Source organism: Chironomus tepperi, unplaced genomic scaffold (assembly GCF_022539635.2).
Source record: "Chironomus tepperi strain 1889 unplaced genomic scaffold, CSIRO-AGI_Ctep_v1 contig_465, whole genome shotgun sequence".
In the NCBI taxonomy this organism is placed as follows: domain Eukaryota; kingdom Metazoa; phylum Arthropoda; class Insecta; order Diptera; family Chironomidae; genus Chironomus; species Chironomus tepperi.
In genome coordinates, this window is record NW_027226587.1 from 886,366 (window position 1) to 904,494 (window position 18,129).

General features: G+C 31.9%; 1 protein-coding gene across 4 annotated transcripts in view; it reads right to left on the bottom strand.

The window, feature by feature from the left end:
- Positions 1–3,040, bottom strand: part of LOC139099244 (protein O-mannosyl-transferase TMTC1-like) — a 61,846-nt gene extending 58,806 nt beyond the window's left edge. For 2 of the 4 annotated variants that reach the window (XM_070651658.1, XM_070651654.1), the window contains exon 1: positions 2,912–3,040. The gene's annotated coding sequence lies outside the window, so the exon portion shown is untranslated. Of the gene's footprint in view, positions 1–1,391; positions 1,474–1,910; positions 2,026–2,911 lie in introns of those variants that run through there. The other 2 variants (XM_070651655.1, XM_070651657.1) reach the window with 2 other exon arrangements.
- Between the last annotated feature and the right edge of the window lie 15,089 nt (positions 3,041–18,129).

Sequence of the window (18,129 nt, forward strand, 5' to 3'; positions counted from 1 at the left end):
ATGTTGTTCGGGTTGCAATTATAGTTATGGTTTCCCTTCGGAAATTAAGTTTGACAAGCAACCACTCATATAATTAGACTAACAATTGACAATGAATTCTAAATTACTACCGCGCGGATTTAGGTCGTTCGCTTAGGCCATTAATAAGTTTCTTAATTCACTTAATAAGTTCCTCAAAAAAATGAATTTCAAGACCCCCTCTCTCCCCTCGTTTTAGACTGTTACAAAATCGTAGACCTCTCTTATCCATCTAAAAAGTGAACGTAATAAGTAAACGGCCCTTTATGCAAATAGCGAATTTTCAGAACCGAACGGAAAATTCTGACAGTTAAGGTTCCTCATTGAAACAAGAATTTTGATAAGATCACGACCCCATGGGTGATTATTTGACAAGCAAGGATGTTTTGTACGAAATGCAATAATTTTCCCAATTTTAAGTTCTTTCCTCATCATCCCTAAAAAGATGAAGAATTTTGCTCAAAGAAGACAACTTCGAAATCCCTTCTAGATACTCCCAGGGAGATTGATGTATAAATCCAAAGAACAAAGTCAAACAGCTTCCAGATTGTTCCAGACAGAGAATTAATACGAAATAGTTGATGAAACTATGAGGTCATGAATTATGTTTGATACGCTAAGCCAGTGAAGTAAGTAAGTAAGGAATGTGACAGATCCTTCATGTACGGTAACGTAAGCTCCACAAAGCAACATGTATACAGTAAAAAATCTTCAGCTATACTGACTGCTTTAATCCAGAGCTGCACTAGTGCGATTCATGGCTAATACTTATTTAGCAAGGAGAAAGACCGAAAATGTCCTGGATTGGCTGTGCTGATAAGGACGCTAGAGATCTCAATATCCCAAATTGACAGAAGTTATCGAAATATGGAGCTGTCTACAGACGTTCTTTAAACGCGGCAATGGGCCCCGTGCACTCCAGCTAAGGAAGTAAGTAAGTACTTGCTTAGCGAGTGAGGGTTTGCCAGACCTCTGCACTAAATAGACCAGTTTGTAGTAGGATCAGTAGCACTTTTTTGATGGCTTTCCTGTCTGAACTCTTCAAACGAAGGCTGCGAGCCTCATTTTCACTCCATTTGATTCAAAAAAGGACAAGTGAACAAATTCTCCTGCCAAATCGATTGTAGGGTTGGTCTAGTGTTGCAATAATTAAACACCAAAATACTTAACCACTCCACCACCAACCCACTACAACTCACTGATTAAGTAACTAATTAAATATAATCAAAAAGCTTCACAACTTTGTTTAAAAATTTTTAATTGAAAATTCTAGACTGTATAAAAATGTGCAGCTGTCATAGTTCCACAGAAAAAAAGGAGAGAAAAAAATTACTGTATACAGCCACATCTTCATCACAAAAATATAAAATTACATGCGGTTGTAATATTTGTTGTTGTTGCTACATCCCGACTCCTCTTTCATCCCAGACAAAGGAAAAATGCTTTCCATTCACATTAAATTAAAACTGTTAATCTAACTTGTCATCCACAATTTGCAAAACAAGTCAAACTTTCATTTCCATAACGAAATTCCTTCATTCTCGGTCGGTGTCTCTATATAAAAAAAAAATATTCAATTCCTCGTTTGTCGCTGCTATTTCAATGTCTTTGTACATTCACTGCTGTTATTGAAACAATCATGCACAGCAGTGGCTTTTTTTTTTGTTTTGTTTTCATTTACAATTTTTTTTGTCCGTAAATGCAAATTATTTCAAGGTTCTCGTACCACAGAGTTTTCACTGTACACACACAAAAATTTGTCTCAGTTCCTTTATTTGTTGTGCTTTTTTTAATCCCCAAACCACACAGAAAATTATCCAGACATTAATTAAAAAACTTTCAAAAAAAGAGGCACACAGCACTTCCTTGTCATTTTCGAGACCTTCTTTTACCTTTTACTTCCTCTCGTAGTAATTTCGGTACGGTACCTTTAACACCACGCCGACTTCATCGCCGAAAATGAAATTAAGGGAAAAACTTCACTCGACACACAAAAAAAAGGATAGCAATGGCTGAATACAGACAGTACCGAGAGAACAAAGGTTCAATTGCTATGCTACTGTTGTTGAAACAGCCATGCACAGTGCCTTTTTTAGTATATAGTATATATTGTATATTTTTCCTTCATTCTATACGGAAATGAAAATGTATTTTTCGCACTAATACAATCATAAGATAGGGAAAAAATTTTCTGCGATGCATTTCCTGATTTTTCAATGCGACGACCGAGCCGAGAGAGAAGGAACGAGAGAGAGAGTAAGTGAGATAGAGAGAGGAAAACACACAAAAAAAACCGATGGAATAAAGAAAGGAAACTCTTGCATTGATATGTATAGAGTCGTCTGTCTACTTTATAATATACAGCATAGCAGAACATAGAGAGAGAGTGTGTGAGAAAAGGACATAAGAAGGAAGAAAAAAAATACTACAACTTTTTTTTATACATTTTGAGAAAAAAAGGAATGAATGAGAATTGCCTTGTGATTTGAATATCGATTTCTTGCATCCTTTTATTATTGTATTATTGGCACTGCGAAAAAAAAGGGCAATAAAAACACTTAAAAAGAAGTCATGAATTGAAACAAATTTCCCATGGAACTAAAATAGCCTTTTTTTGAGTTATATCCATTATAAGTGTGTTGTATATGCCGGAGATTCACAAAAAAAAAAATCATGGTCAATTCCTGCATTCTTTAATGTGTACATTCCATGCAGGCAGCTAAATATTATTCATGAATTATTAACCAGCACTCCGGTACCTTTTAATTTTCATTTTTCCTCACTCAATTCCACTCTTTGTCTCATCACTTTTTATTTGTGTGTACATCACTTCCTATTTTTTTTTTGTTACTTCTTCTTTAAATCTGATAAAAATGCAAAAAATTTATCTTACTTTGAAATAAGCAAGAATCTCGAGACAATTTCACTTCCTTTTGTATATTTTCACTTTTTTTTATTTTGTCAACTTCCGTCTTTATTCTTGTTACAGCAACAACACAAAAAAAAAAGTCAACTTTCTTTTATATTTAAAATGAGATAAAAAAAGGGAATAAAAATTTATATATTTTATACTTTATAGGAGTTCAACTTTTGTCCTTCCGTATTCGGAGCTTTTAAGGAAAATACTGACAGACAAAAGTTTCAGTCTTCAATACATATACTTCCTTTATGAATGTTTTTTTTTTGCTTTCCGAGTCTGCGCACTTGATGATACACTGGAAGTGCGGAATGAAAACATATTTGGAAAAATGTACACTTCCGTGTTCATCCACGTTTTTTTCTCTATGATGATGAACCAAAAAATTGGGGGGAAAAAAATATGGAAAGAGAGAGACACGTAGCGTGAGTGAGTGAGGACGACTATTTTTGGGAAGTATGGAAATAAAGAAAAACAACAACAACAAAACATATTAACGTAACTACTACTCGGGAAAATGATGTCATGAATTTTTGATCAGAGCAGCCTTTTCACTTTATTATATGAATGCATAAATGTATATATATATATATATATTTTGTGTGTGCTCCTCTCTGACTCTATATCCTTCCTACATGTGTCTAAAGAATGGTAATGTAATGGAGATGAAGGAAGTTAAAAAAAAGGAATCTCAAAAGCATCCCTTTCATTTTCACGTGTAAGTGGATGGTACAAGAATTCTCATCTCCTCCATCTACACACATCAAACATTTTTTTTGTATTGTGTTGAGAGGATATGCGGAGAGAGAGAGATTCGAGGACCTTTATGTATACTCAACTGTTATGTATGTATGTCTCATTAAAAATTTACAATTATCTTTTCATGCAGCATTTTCTACTACTTTTGAATTATTCTTGTTTATGCTTATTTTTTTTTCTTTACTTGCTGCTTCCTTCGTTAGCTTTATTTTCCATTTCGTTGGAATATTTGCTATTGGCGTTTAGTCTATGGAAAAATGATTTCATTGTCTTTTTTGATCAACAATACTCGAGGAATTAATGAGAGGAACTCACAATATCCTGAAATATATATACACAATATGCCTTTCTTGAAAGAGTTCTGGATGCAATATTGAAAAGCAATGACATGCTGCTGACATTTATGTGATGAAAACAGAATTTTTTTGAACGAATGTAGACACACAAAGTTGTTCATTGTTGAGGAATTCAACATGTTCATTTGCAAAGGTTGAATGCCGGCAATTGGAGAATAAATTGTTGAAATAGCCTTTTGATACTGATCGAGGGCCAGAAGCGCATTTTTGACCAAGCAATTAGAATTAGATTCTAGGAGGACTCTCCCCTCTTTCTTCTCTCTCTTCTCTCTCTTCTCTCTCTTCTCTCTCTTCTCTCTCTTCTCTCTCTTCTCCTCTCTCTTCTCTCTCTTCTCTCTCTTCTCTCTATTCTCTCTCTTTCCAAATATTTCCAACTTTCAATTTATTCCTTGACTCTAGGAAATTAGATGCTCAATAAATTTCTCATGTGTGGAAATCAGACATGAGGTGATGATGATATTAATAACAAGAAGTCTTCTTAGAAAATAAAATTTACATTGTATACAAAAGCATTTGATGCTTTAGAACGAAATTGACTCAATTGAGGATTGATACACAAAATTCTATTGATAACAAAAATTCTCATGCTGACAATTCATATGAATATCCTTAATAGAGCATAGACATTTTAAATTTTTAACGAACATAGAGTGAACAAAGGGAATCGGTGTTGCAGACAAAAAGTTGATAATATTGAAACATGAATGGCAGAGTTGTTGGAATAGATGTCTGTAAATGGGTATTTTGGGTGAATCTACTTACATGCTTGATTACATTCATAATCGCAGGAACAGACAGCTTTATTGCTTCCAGATTTAGAATCTGTTGTAAACTGCGAATCTATCAAAATCCAGCCATTAACTCACTCTATACTCGTGTACAAGCAATAAACTCAGATGGAAGGCGTTTTGTAGAAACCTAGGCTGCACATCGGAGCATGGTTAAAGTAAGTAAGTAAGTATACTAGTGTCCAAGAAAAATGTAACTTGCAGCTGTAATTGATTGGATTTTCATTCCAAAAAAAGCTCTTGAATAATTAAGAATTTTGTGTAAAAACGAGGAAGAAGATGGAAGTATTTTACCTCAAACCCATTCTACTTGGATATGCATGCATCAACGACGCGGTTCATGACCTCCCTTTGTAGCCTACGGAAGAATGTTTACTCGTTGAGCTTTTACCATCTGCAAACCCCGTCCCCTTTCCCTCAAAATTATTGTGAATTCACGGCTGACTATGAAAATTTTAAGAGCAATTTCACAGACATCAACTCTGTATTTATGTATTCCATTGATGCCTAGCACATCAACATGAAAAAGTATGTATGAATTCATCATCAAATAGTAATCAACCCTTCTTCAATTCCACACGACACGCATTTTTTTTTTCAAAATCGCTTTTAAATCGATTCCTCCTTCGTTATTTCAACCGATAAAAATGCGCCTTAATCAAGTATAGAAAATCGCGACTTATCCATCCATTCCCCCTTAAATTTTTCAACGCGTTCTTTTAGGGATTTAAAAATGTTTTTTTCGTTGTTTTTTCAATATCATCTACATAAAACAAATTTAATCGCATTAGGAACACCTTCAGCATTTTACATTGAATTATTCCACTTCTCCCACCTACCCCAACTCTCCCTACCCACCCCCACTTCTGATTCTGTTTCTATTGCTATTGCTATTATCAATGACTTGAGAAAGAAATACCAAGAAAATTTCTCTCTTTTTTGCAATGAGGAAGGCTACGTGTCTTAATGCTGAATATTTATATAAATTGAAAGAAAATTATTTGAAATGATATAAAATACTTCTTCTACTTCCACCTTTTCCTCTTCATTGAATTATCTATTTCCATAAAATTCCATTTTGTTGTTGTTGCTATTATTGGATGTTATACCTGATAGGTTTATCATTCAACATTACACATTACTTCTCTCCAATGATTATGTGAAAGTTGATTTTATTTTTTATGCCTTCATTTTCAAACTATAGCTGTAAAAAAATTTCACAGCAAGTACATTGAGTAAGAGAGATGAAGGCATAAAGGCAACGTGTTGTTAATAAATCAAACTGAAGAATGATTCATTGGAAGTGAAAAACGATCAAGGAATGGACGTGGTTGTAAATTGATGAGTACTTACTATAGGGGAGAGAAGCTTTAAGGAGATGATACAACACTCTATTAGGGATGAATTGACTCAAAATCCCCACTTGATTGGTGGTGCTTTTGTTAAGGGATAATTTTTAATGCTGATGTGTCTGCAATTTATTTTATGTCATTGAACATTATGTATGGTATGTAGTTCATTACATTATGTATTATACCACATTACCAGATTACATTATAGCAACATCACTTTTTAAATATGAACGCTATAGACAGGAGTGCTGGAACTTTTTTAAAGTTTGGAATTTTTTTGAGGGGGTTGATCGGTTATTACATAACGTATAGGGAGAAAGAGGGGTTGGCTTGAGTTTTGTTAAGCTTGAATTTCCTGAATTTCTTTTTCCTTAACAATCATCGTCTGAAACAACTGTAGTCTAAAATGCCATTTTTAATGAATGAAGCGCCTAACCAGTAACAGGTCTCTCAGTATGAGCCTACTCCTAATTTTAATCCTACGCTTACCCCTTCACCTTACCCTACATTTACCTCTCCACTTTATCCTTCGCCTACCCCTCCACCTTTCACTACGCCTAACTCTCCGCCTCACCCTACGTTTACCCCTACTCCAACACCTACCCTAAAGGGAAGGGTTTACCCTAAAGTGAAGGATTTACCGTAAAGTGAAGGGTTTACCCTAAAGTGAAGGATTTACTCTAAAGTGAAGGGTTTACCCTAAAATAAAGGATGACCCTAAAGTGAAGAGTTTACCCTTAAATAAAGGATTTAGCTTAGGGTAGGTACCAAGCGTATATTAGCGTATATTAGCATCTAAGGTATTTTAGATATATGTAAGCAGGTGTAGATGTTAACCGAGAAACCAGTCTCAGGAAGCGTATCCAGAGAGGGGTGAGGAGATTTTGGTGTCAACCCTTTACCCTAATTGGGCAAAACTCTTCAAATAATTTCGGTCCATCCATCCCAAAGCCTACCCCTTAAATATCTGTGTCTATGCAATTGGTCGCATTGGGGCTACGTATGGCTTTAGCTTTGGGTGTACTGAGTAAGGATGTTCCCCAAGAAAATGTTGATAGTAGCCCTTCTCTCCTGTATACACCCCTAGGATATTCCTAGATAAAATAGAAGAACCAAAAGAATCAGAGGTAAATTTTGACTCTTCAGCACCCCAACTCCTGTTCTACATTTAAATAACCTTATTCCTGACGCATTTATCCTTAGAAAAAAATCACCCACAACCACTTCCTCACACACGTCACAGTTCATTACAATCATCCAAAGTTCATTAATATTAAGCTTAAGTTCCACAACATACAACTAATCCAGTACTGAATTAATACATAATAAAACATGCTCCATACAGATATATTTATTATCCCCGTCTATTCATCCTCATTACAACATTATAATACATTCATTTCTATATATTACATTTGCTACATTACATCGTATATCATATGGTTCATGGCATGCTTGTTAAAAAGTTTTGTTGGCTTATTTGAAAACTGCGAAAAAGTTATGGCAATATTATTCCAGTCTTTGTAATATGAAAATTGCTATTTCTGTGAAATAATTTTATGTTAAAAAATCCTCGGGGCAATGTACAAATGAAAAAAAGAAGAAGAAGCTAGAACTGCAATGTTGTCAAATGATAGTAGGAGGATAAAAAAAAACTTGTGCTGCACAGCTGACAAAGATTCCACAAAAAAAATTAATATTCAAAATTAAATGTCTTTTTCGAGGAGATGACCCGAGCGGGACATTGCGGTGAACCAGTGTTGAGAGACAGGCAGCTGTCAGAGGTAAAAACCGTACAATTTCTTGATAATTTGTATGGTTTTTCTTACAAAACCAGTTAAGTTTTCAAGAAATTGTACGGTTTTTTTCCTGTGACAGGTGACAGGGTTTTTGGGTCAAAATCAGCCAAGATAGTGCCGTCAAGGTAGCTTCGCATCATACCGCTAATACGACAACTTAGCAGTATGCTTTCTCGCTATCGGGATCGGGATCCCGGGAAATCCCGAAAATTTCAATTCCGATTTCGATCCCGATCCCGAAAATTTATCTGGACCGGTATTTTGAGAAAGCATACGTAGCAGTGACCACGCTGTGTTGTTCGGGATAAATGACATGTTCTAGAATTGGCCTGAATGTTATTTGCAATATTTCCATATCTAAAAAAACTTAAAGGATATACAGTAGTGTTGGCATAACTTATTTGCTCCACTGCACACTGTGGTGGTAAGCGTTGACCGAAATCGCACACGACATACAGTTCATGCCATTTTCATAAAAATTCGGCGTCACACTGTTTGGACCACATTGGTATAGAGCATACTTCCGCGAAAAAAATGACTTGATTCACTTCAGTCTCTTGCAAAAACTATAAGTATCCATTAAAAATCATTGAAGGCTTGCAAATTTATCCAATATTGTAATCATCACGTAAACAGCCTACAATTATGTTTAATGCCGAAAGAAAAATAGACGAAATGTAAACAACAATAGGAATTAACAGTCGTTAGAATTTCATCACATGAGAATATTTAATTCAAATTGAATTCCTGATAGGCACAACTTAATATAGAGCTTATGACACCTAACAAACAAGGATTTGGCATTGATTTATTGGTGCTGCATGGTTTTAAATGACTATTCAACGCTGCGTAATCAACGAACTGAGTTGAAGATGGTAGAGGCAGGAGTGTATTCATTAGCAGGTGGATAGGGTAATATGGGCGGTATCCTGCCTTTTTGGCTACGTCCTTGGGTAGCTCAATGATTGAGAAATTCGATTGTTAATCTACATGATGGGTTCGAATCTCGGTAGTGGATGAAACAGGTATAAGAACTGACTCTTTTCTGTCATACTTACTTACTTACTGGAACCATGTTCCGACTTGGTCTAGGTTATTACAAAAGGCCTTCCATCTGACTCTGTTACTGGCCACATCACAAAGCTTGTATAAATTCTCTGTTTTGACATCCAATTGGCATTCCTGCTTCTGTTCCTTCATATACATTTAATATTCATAAGTTACTCATTGTTCCTCTACTGGATATCAAGCCTAAGGTATGTGCTGTCTGAGCAGAGTGGAACCTGGTATATCGAGTAATATATAGGCGAATGTGCCAGATCGAGAATAAGGCCACTGTGGCCGAGTAGGTAGACAATAGACCGAATATCTGAATCGCTGTTTTGTGAGTGCATGGGTTCGAATCTCACCAGTGTCGATATGACAAGAATTCACACAATGCTCATGGCATTACACTAACTTATGTGCTGCTCAGGTATCTCTCAAAAACTAGTGCAATTAAAATACAATCAAATTAATCAAATTTTATATGCCTCTCTGTCATTGACTCCCACACACAGTATCCAAAAGTGCTTAGTTAATTAAAAACCTGATTTTTCTTTTCATTTCCATAATTCAAAAGCGTAGATGGATGGCAAAGGATGATGATTAGTTCCCTTTTTACTCCAAAAATGATACAAGTTAAGCTTTATAATCCTACTGAATGTAAAGCCATACTCGCTTCGAAGCTAATGAAATGAAATGAGACGAGACGAGAGATAGTCAATAAATACGCACAACATGAGGCACAGAAATGAAAATGAGAATCATCATTTCACGATGAAAATATAAAGTCATTTTGAATCCGACGCTATTTATGTTGAAAGATAAATGTCATAAATATTTTCCAAATGTCACATCCAGGAAATTCCGTAAAAACGGAAGCCAAAATAAAATAATGTCATTTCAAAAGAATTCTTCTTGTTTTTCTCACTTTCTCACTCTCTCTCTCTCTCGTCGCGTTTTGTTGTTCTGTTGATGATGATATTGATGTGTATTATTCTTTTTTTAGCAGCAGATGATGAAGTAAGGTAGATGATGAATATAGTTTTGTATGACTTGGTGGCTGACTCACATGACTCATGAAATCCCAATTCGGTTAAACCTAACTCTATGCACGGTACGGTACGGCTTGACCCACAATTTTGGCTTCTTCTATACCGGGTGCCTTCCAGGTTGCCTATTGATTAAGATTGATCTCCTAACTTATTGATATGAGATTCACGCTCGGAAGCTGGAATCGTTCAACAGATTCCAAATGTAACTTTATCTATTCAAATTTTTAAAATCCGTTAAAATTCAGATTTTTAAAATCAGTTCAAAATTTAAATTTTTAAAAACCGTTAAAAATTAAAATTTTAAAAAATAAAATTCACTTTTGAAATCTTGTAAAAAATTCAAATTTTTGACAAACCGTTGAGATTCAAAAGTTTAAAAACCGTGTAAAATTCGAATTTTTAAAATTCATTTAGAATTCCGTTAGTCCGTTAAAATTTCAAATTTTACAAAACTAAAATAAATTAAAAATTTTATACAAAACCGGTAAAAATTAAAACTTAAAAATTCTTTTACAAATTCAAACTTGAAAAAATCGTTAAAATTTCAAATTTTAAAAAATGAAATTAAATTATTGAAAATCCGTTAAAATTTCAATTTCAAAAATTTAAATACAGTTTTTGAAATTCTGTTAAAAATTCAAATTTTTAAAATCAAATTAAAATTCAAATTTGAAAAAACAGTTAAAATTTTAAATTTCTAAAAAATCGTTAGAAATTCAAATCTTTAAAATTGTCCAAAATTCAAATAAAATTAAACAATTTTGTTAGTTGTATCGGAAAATTTATCAGTATATAACTGACTGCAGCTCCTAAAATGCGTTCAACTCCCTAAATCAATACCACTATAACTTTGTATATTTTAAGGGAAATCACATGCAGTAAAATTTTATAATTTTATTATTTTGACTGCTTTTAGCGGGTGCGCAATAAATAGCGGAATATTTTTGTTTGTCAATAAAATTTTATGAAATGAAATGAGCTAATGAAATGACTCATTGAACTTGGAAATGAGTGATACATATTTCAGAAGCAGTTAGTTGTGTTTTTTATTGTCACTCTTCAGGCTAAATGAAGTCGAAAAATGTTTGTGTTCAAAAAAAGACTCCCTTATGGATTATTTTATTGCTTTAATTACGACAATTATAGTATTATTGTGCATTCATACTGCATGGCGTTTGTTTATCGTACGGTAGGCTATTGAATTATTAATGAACCATTCACCTAATGATGTCAATACATGTTAATAATAATTTAATTACTCAATTCTGAATTTGCAGATACAATCAAAAAAAATAAATATAAATTAATGGTTTAATATTTTTGACAAATAATGCTGAATTATTAAATTTTTAATAATATGTCAATATTTTTTTAGAGCACAATTGAATAAAATATTTGATTCAGGATTAAAGTTGGGAATTAATGTTGCAATAGATATGTTTTCAAATCGGTTTCTAAAACTTCAATAATTTAATAAATTTAAAAAAAAATTTGAAAAATTAAAAAAAATTTAAAAATTCAAAAATATTTTTTTACATTTAGAATATTCAAAAGTATTTTTTTAAATTCAAACACATATTTTTAAATTCAAAAAATTCAAAAACAATTTTTATAAATTTAAATGTTCAAAAAATTAAAAATTCAAAAATTTACAAAAAATTTTAAATTTCGAAAATTTAAAAGAATATATAAAATTTCAAAAATAAAAAAAACTAAAAAGTTTAAAAAGTAACAAAATTTCAAAATTTTGAAAAACTATAAGAAATTTCAGAAAAGAAAAAAAATCCAAAAATTTCAAAAAATCAAAAATTAAAAACATTTAAAAATTTAACAAAAGTTTAAGAATAATTTCAAAATTTTAAAAATTTAAAAGAGAACTGATGAAAATTCAGAAATTAAAAAAAATCCAAAAATTCAAAAAAATTAAAAATTAAAACAAAAATTAGAAATTCAAAAATTTCGTAAGTTTTTGAAATTTAGAAATTTTTGAAATTTTTCAAAAAAGTTAAAAAAAAGTTTTTAAATTTCAAACATTTTTTAATTCGAAAAGATTTTTTCTATACAAACTTAAATTTTCAAATAACAAAAAAAATTAAATTGAACTTTTTCATTCACACTCCTGATTTAGCAAAAGATTCACGACTTTAAATCACAATTTTCTTAATCAATCAAATATTATCATCACATAAAATCGACTTCAGTTCAATGAATTTTTCATAAGTCACGCATGAAGAATTTCAAAAAAAAAAGTAAATTTATCACGGTTCTATAAACAATTTAATGATAAGCTTATCGTCGAATATATCCTTTAAAAAAATTTAATTTTAAACATATTATATATCTATCGTTTAAAACTTGATAAAGCATAAAATTTAATAAAATATACCAAAAATGATCTTACGAAGCCTGCGAAAATCAACAAAAAAAAAACTTTACCAATTAGGCATATCATAGGCAAAACAAGGTCGTGTAAACTTTGTAAATGAATATCCAAAAGTTCTAAAGTAAACATGAATATTTTTAAAACATTATTTTTCTACTAAGGAAATTGAACAACATTTTCGGTTCCTCTGGCATTTTCAAAGTTCACTGATTTCAATCTGATTTAATTTGAAAATTAAATGTTGATGAAATTTAGCTTTTTTGGAAAATAAATTGAGTTAAATAAATTAATTTAATTATAACACTACCTACCTTAACAACTCTTTTGTAAGAATTTCCAATTTTTTTGAGAAATTTGGGATTTACATGCCTAAATAAACCGAAAAGCTGAGATTTACCACTTTTAACATTCTTTTTATTAAATTCTCATTCTACAAGGCTTATTACTTTTTGAACATCATGATCCTTATTTCACTATGGTGACCGAATTATACGCAACAAGGTATGATATTAAGGCAATACTTTTAACCTCTCTTGCAATATATTCGTACCTTTTAATGTAAATTAGAATTGTTTTTCAAAAGTTGAGAGTATTTTCAAGTATTTTGTATTTTAGATCACAGCGTATCCTTCCTGGAAGTTAGCTGTCGATAGAGACAGTATTGCATTTGGTATTCGTAGTTGGAAGACTAAAGCTAGCGATAGAGCTTGGTTTAGGCGTCATCTAAGTGTGGCCATGGATCACAGATGTTCTGTACGATCAGAAAAGTAAGTAAGTGAGATTCAAAAGTAAACAATCCGGGCTGAATCTAACAAACATATAAAAATTTTAAAGCTTAGACACACATCTGAAAATTTTAAAAATTTGGACATCTGGGCTTTTTAAAGCCTATTTATTTTAAAGCAAAATTTTCAAAAAAAAACACGGAAAATTAAAAACAACAAGCAGATGATCAACATATCCGGAAGTCACAGAGCGCAGAAAAGGTGTTAAATCCGGCACCATAACGGCGTGACTTCTGTCTGAAGCCGGATTCAGTAAAATCCGAAAAAAAGCTTCCGGGATATGTATATGTAGTCTTTACCATGTAATAAACCCTTCTCTTATTCCAATGAATTTTCGTATTCAAAAACCAGCTAGCATCGACTTCAAACACTTAATAAAGGATACATAATAAGTTAAGTCTGAGTATCTCGTAACTCTGTTGGAGTAGGACTCTTAAATAAAGTCCTGCCAACACTGCTTCAAAAAATGGATAATTTGTACAAACTTTGTGATTATTAGCAATAGTGTCAGATGGAAGGTTCCACATCGGGTCATCTATATTAGAAACACCCAATTCCTTTGCTGATACAAGAACGGAAGCCATGTGAAGCCATATTGTGAAGCCATGTGAAGCCGAAAATTGAGGGGTATCAGGGGGAATGTGGGTGTAATGCGAAGCCATATGAAGCTTTATGAAGCTGAAAGTTCTGAAGATGGGCGCCACTGGCGCTCTCGATACTCTAGTAATTTCAATAAGTAAGAAAGTAACTCTGCTTCAATATTTATAAGTTTTTTGTAAAAAAAATTGTTTCATTTGCTATAATTAATGTTCCTTAACAATTCTAATTGTGTGTTATTTTTGGAAGTAACGCGGTGAATTACTTGAATTGCTCAAGTCTGTTAATCGTTCCAAAATCCAGAGCCTGGCTGACGTGGCTCTGATAATCGTAACTTATTCAAATCGAATATTACAACCGATTTACGATATTCAGTTTAGTGACTTAGTGTAGTTCTAAGGACGAAGATTTGCCTTCGATTGTTTTAAGAAATAAATTAACAGCTAATCAATGTCCAATCGTAGCCTGTTCTAATCGAGCTCGATTAAACTTAAAGACTATCCCGAATTGTACAAATCGATTGATAGATCAAAAATCCGCATCGGCGTGACTCTGTCATAGTACCAGATTTAAGACAGATCCGGCAAGAAGTCACAGTTACTTCAGTGTGGTGTTTAGTTTGGGATTCATTAACCTTTTATGAAATTTAAAAATAATGACCTTTATTCATCATCTGCTTCTAATTTATTTATAATTATTTTCAATTAATTTTTCCAATTATTTTCTAAATTTTAGTTGATTTTTAGCAATTAACAAACGCCAATGGCTATTATTCTGCAAATTAAAGTATACAAAATGATATTCATTATTTTAAAATTATTTTTATTATATCCATTATAAAATAATTAAATCAATACAAAGCTCCATAACAATGCCAACATTAACAAGGATCTACAAAATGATTGAGGTCAATTTAAAGCAGACTTAAGTACAAGAGAATTAAGTCTAGATTGCTTCATTAATCTCTTTATCATTTTCCCATTTTTTTACATTTTCAATTATGTTGTTCCTTTTCCTTTTTTATCCCACATGAATCCTTAATCCTGCATACACACACGTACCTAGATCTACATACTTATGAACACAATATGGTATGAAAAATTCATGTGTATTTATAACTCTTCAGGAGCTTCTTTTGGCAATGAAAAATATTGTTTAAAATTGTTAAGCATAAAGAGTCGTTAAAGCAACACATCGGAACTGGAATATGATACTTTAAAAATATAATTTTTATATGGATTTATATTGTTGGCTGGAAACATTAAATCATCTTATTTTATGCATATTAACTTGTTAATGAAAACAGCACATAAGCAGCACATGACTTTAAAATCGTGTTTATTTTTCAGCATAATTGGCGAGATAAAAAAACATAAAAATATTATTTTAATTTTTATTAAGCACAATAATTTACTCATACGGAACTGATTTTTTTGTGTGGCTGTTGCTTCCTAGAATTAAGATGATCGGCCTTTTTAAAAGCTTTTTCACACTTTTTATGGCACGTGGCTTCTTTTCTTAGAAAAAATTAGTTTGATTTAGGTGCGATTCATATTCTGATGATGTCCATCAATGTGATGGGTCATTCCCAAGATACTTCCGGATTTAGAAATTTTTCAGTAGCTCTTTGTGTGCTTTGTAATGTAAAATAAAAATAGAAACAGAAATGGCTTTACAGAAGAAAAATATTAAATATTGATTCTTGAATATTGGATGGACACACGATAGATATATGGTGAATGAACAAAGTGTAATCTGGGTATCGAGCTATATAAAGGCGAATCTGTCAGTGTGAGGATAAGGTCTCTAAGGCCGAGTGGTTAGGCAACAGACCGGAAATTTGTATCACAATCGTTTGTGAGTAACGTGGGTTCAATTCCCAACAGAGACCGATTTTTCAATACATGGCAATTCGATATGACAAGGATTCGCAGAATGGTGAAGACATTGGCATAGCATATCAGTGTTAAAGAGTTTATGCATAATATCACTAGAATGGAGTTAAGTGAATTCGGTAATTTAAGCATTGAAGCTAAATTCATTTCTTTTACTCCGTTAAGTACCTGTACAGGGGAATTGGTTCCTTTAACCCTCTGAAAACGCAAATATGTATAAGAGAACAGGGTGTGAATCAGTGATTAATAGTGAGTCCTTGTTCTAGTACTGGATTGGTAAGTATAGAATACATTTTAATAGGCTTTCCAAAAACGGGAAAATTCTCGGAAAATTCCCGTTTCCGATTCCCAAAATCTTACAGGAACGGGAATTCAGGAAACCCTAAATTTTATAAAAACTTGAGAATTTATTAATGAATAAAAAAAAGTCTGAAAGACAAATGGCGTGAAAAAGTCAGAAAATTGTGCCATGAGACCAGCATGATTCTACTATGAGACAGAATTTTGCCCAATCCAACTCGACGCCACACTCACGTCTACTAATAGAACATATTCAAATCAGCTACGATATCAATAACGTGTCTGCATTTACGCATAGTTTGACACAGGCACAAATAGATTTACATTCAAAACACAGACACAAGCCTTCAAATCACACTTTCGAGACTGTCTGAAGCTAAGGTATGCATTTGTGCACGCACTAAGTAAACCTGCATTTACAATTATTCTTCTTGTTATTAGACCAAATGTGTGTGGTTGATTTGTGACAGATATCTAGACATCAAGTCAACAACCCTACAATTAACGCTTCTGACTAAAATCAATGAAGCCAATAAAATAGCTATCGGTGAAATTTTACTGCCATTTCTAGCAGCGTCTAAATTTATGTACAATCTCATTGAACTTTAAACTAGATAAATTTCAAAATATCAAGCATCACAAAATCAATATAGAACAAACTTCATTGTTTCTACTTCAATGAATTCATTTTAATAGGTATCTTAAAACAAAAAGGTTCCAAGAAGAGACACAACATAACATAAAGTTTGCATTAAGCTTCGATAAAATAATCAAATTGTTCCCACGCGTTATAAAAAAAAATTGATCGACACAAAAGATGCCATAATTATAAGGCAAATAATATTCACTTTATTGACAGGTAGACTATAGGGAAATCAAATGATATCAGCCTGTTTAATGATCCATGATAATGACAAATGAATGAGGATGTAAAATATTCAGAAATGCTTTTTTTACAGTGAATCAGGGGTGTATTGAGAAGGGGTTTTGGGGTTAAATTTCTTCTAATTCCTATTTTCGAAAGTTAAAATTCACATTTTCGAAAGTTAAAATGTTAATTTTTGAGAGTTAAAATTCTCATTTTCGAAAGCTAAAATTCTCATTTTCAAAATTATAAATTCTCATTTTCGAAAGATAAAATTCTTATTTTCGAAAGTTAAAATTCTCTTTTTCGAAAGTTAAAATTCTCATTTTCGAAAATTGAAATTCTCAATTTTGAAAGCTAAAATTCTCATTTTCGAAAGTTAAAATTCACATTTAGAAAGTTAAAATTCTCAGTTTCGGAAGTTAAAATTCACATTTAGAAAGTTAAAATTCTCAGTTTCGAAAGTTAAAATTCTCATTTTCGAAATTTAAAATTCTCATTTTCGAAAGATAAAATTCTTATTTTCGAAAGTTAAAATTCTCTTTTTCGAAAGTTAAAATTCTCATTTTCGAAAATTGAAATTCTCAATTTTAAAATTTAAAATTCTCATTTTCGAAAGTTAAAACTCTCATTTTCGAAAGCTAAAATTCTCATTTTCGAAAGTTAAAATTCACATTTAGAAAGTTAAAATTCTCAGTTTCGAAAGTTAAAATTCACATTTAGAAAGTTAAAATTCTCAGTTTCGAAAGTTAAAATTCTCATTTTCGAAATTTAAAATTCTCATTTTCGAAAGCTAAAATTCTCATTTTCGAAAGGTAAAATTCACATTTAGAAAGTTAAAATTCTCAGTTTCGAAAGTTAAAATTCTCATTTTCGAAAGTTAAAATTCTCATTTTCGAAACATAAAATTCACATTTTCGAAAGTAAAATTTCTCATTTTCAAAAGTTAAATTTCGTATGTTTGAATGTTAAAATTCTCATTTTCGAAAATTGAAATGCTCATGTTCAAAAGTGAAAATTTCTTATTTTGCTATCTATACTTCTGCAATGAATACATTCTTATTGAATTCTCAAAGGATTGAGGAAATGTAAATGCTGAAAAATCAACAATTTCAATGTGACGCAAACTTTTTTTCCTTTTGTCAATAATCATGTCCTGGATAGAAATTGCATAGTTGTGAAGAAGAATCTTAATGCAGAACATCTTGAATGAATTGAA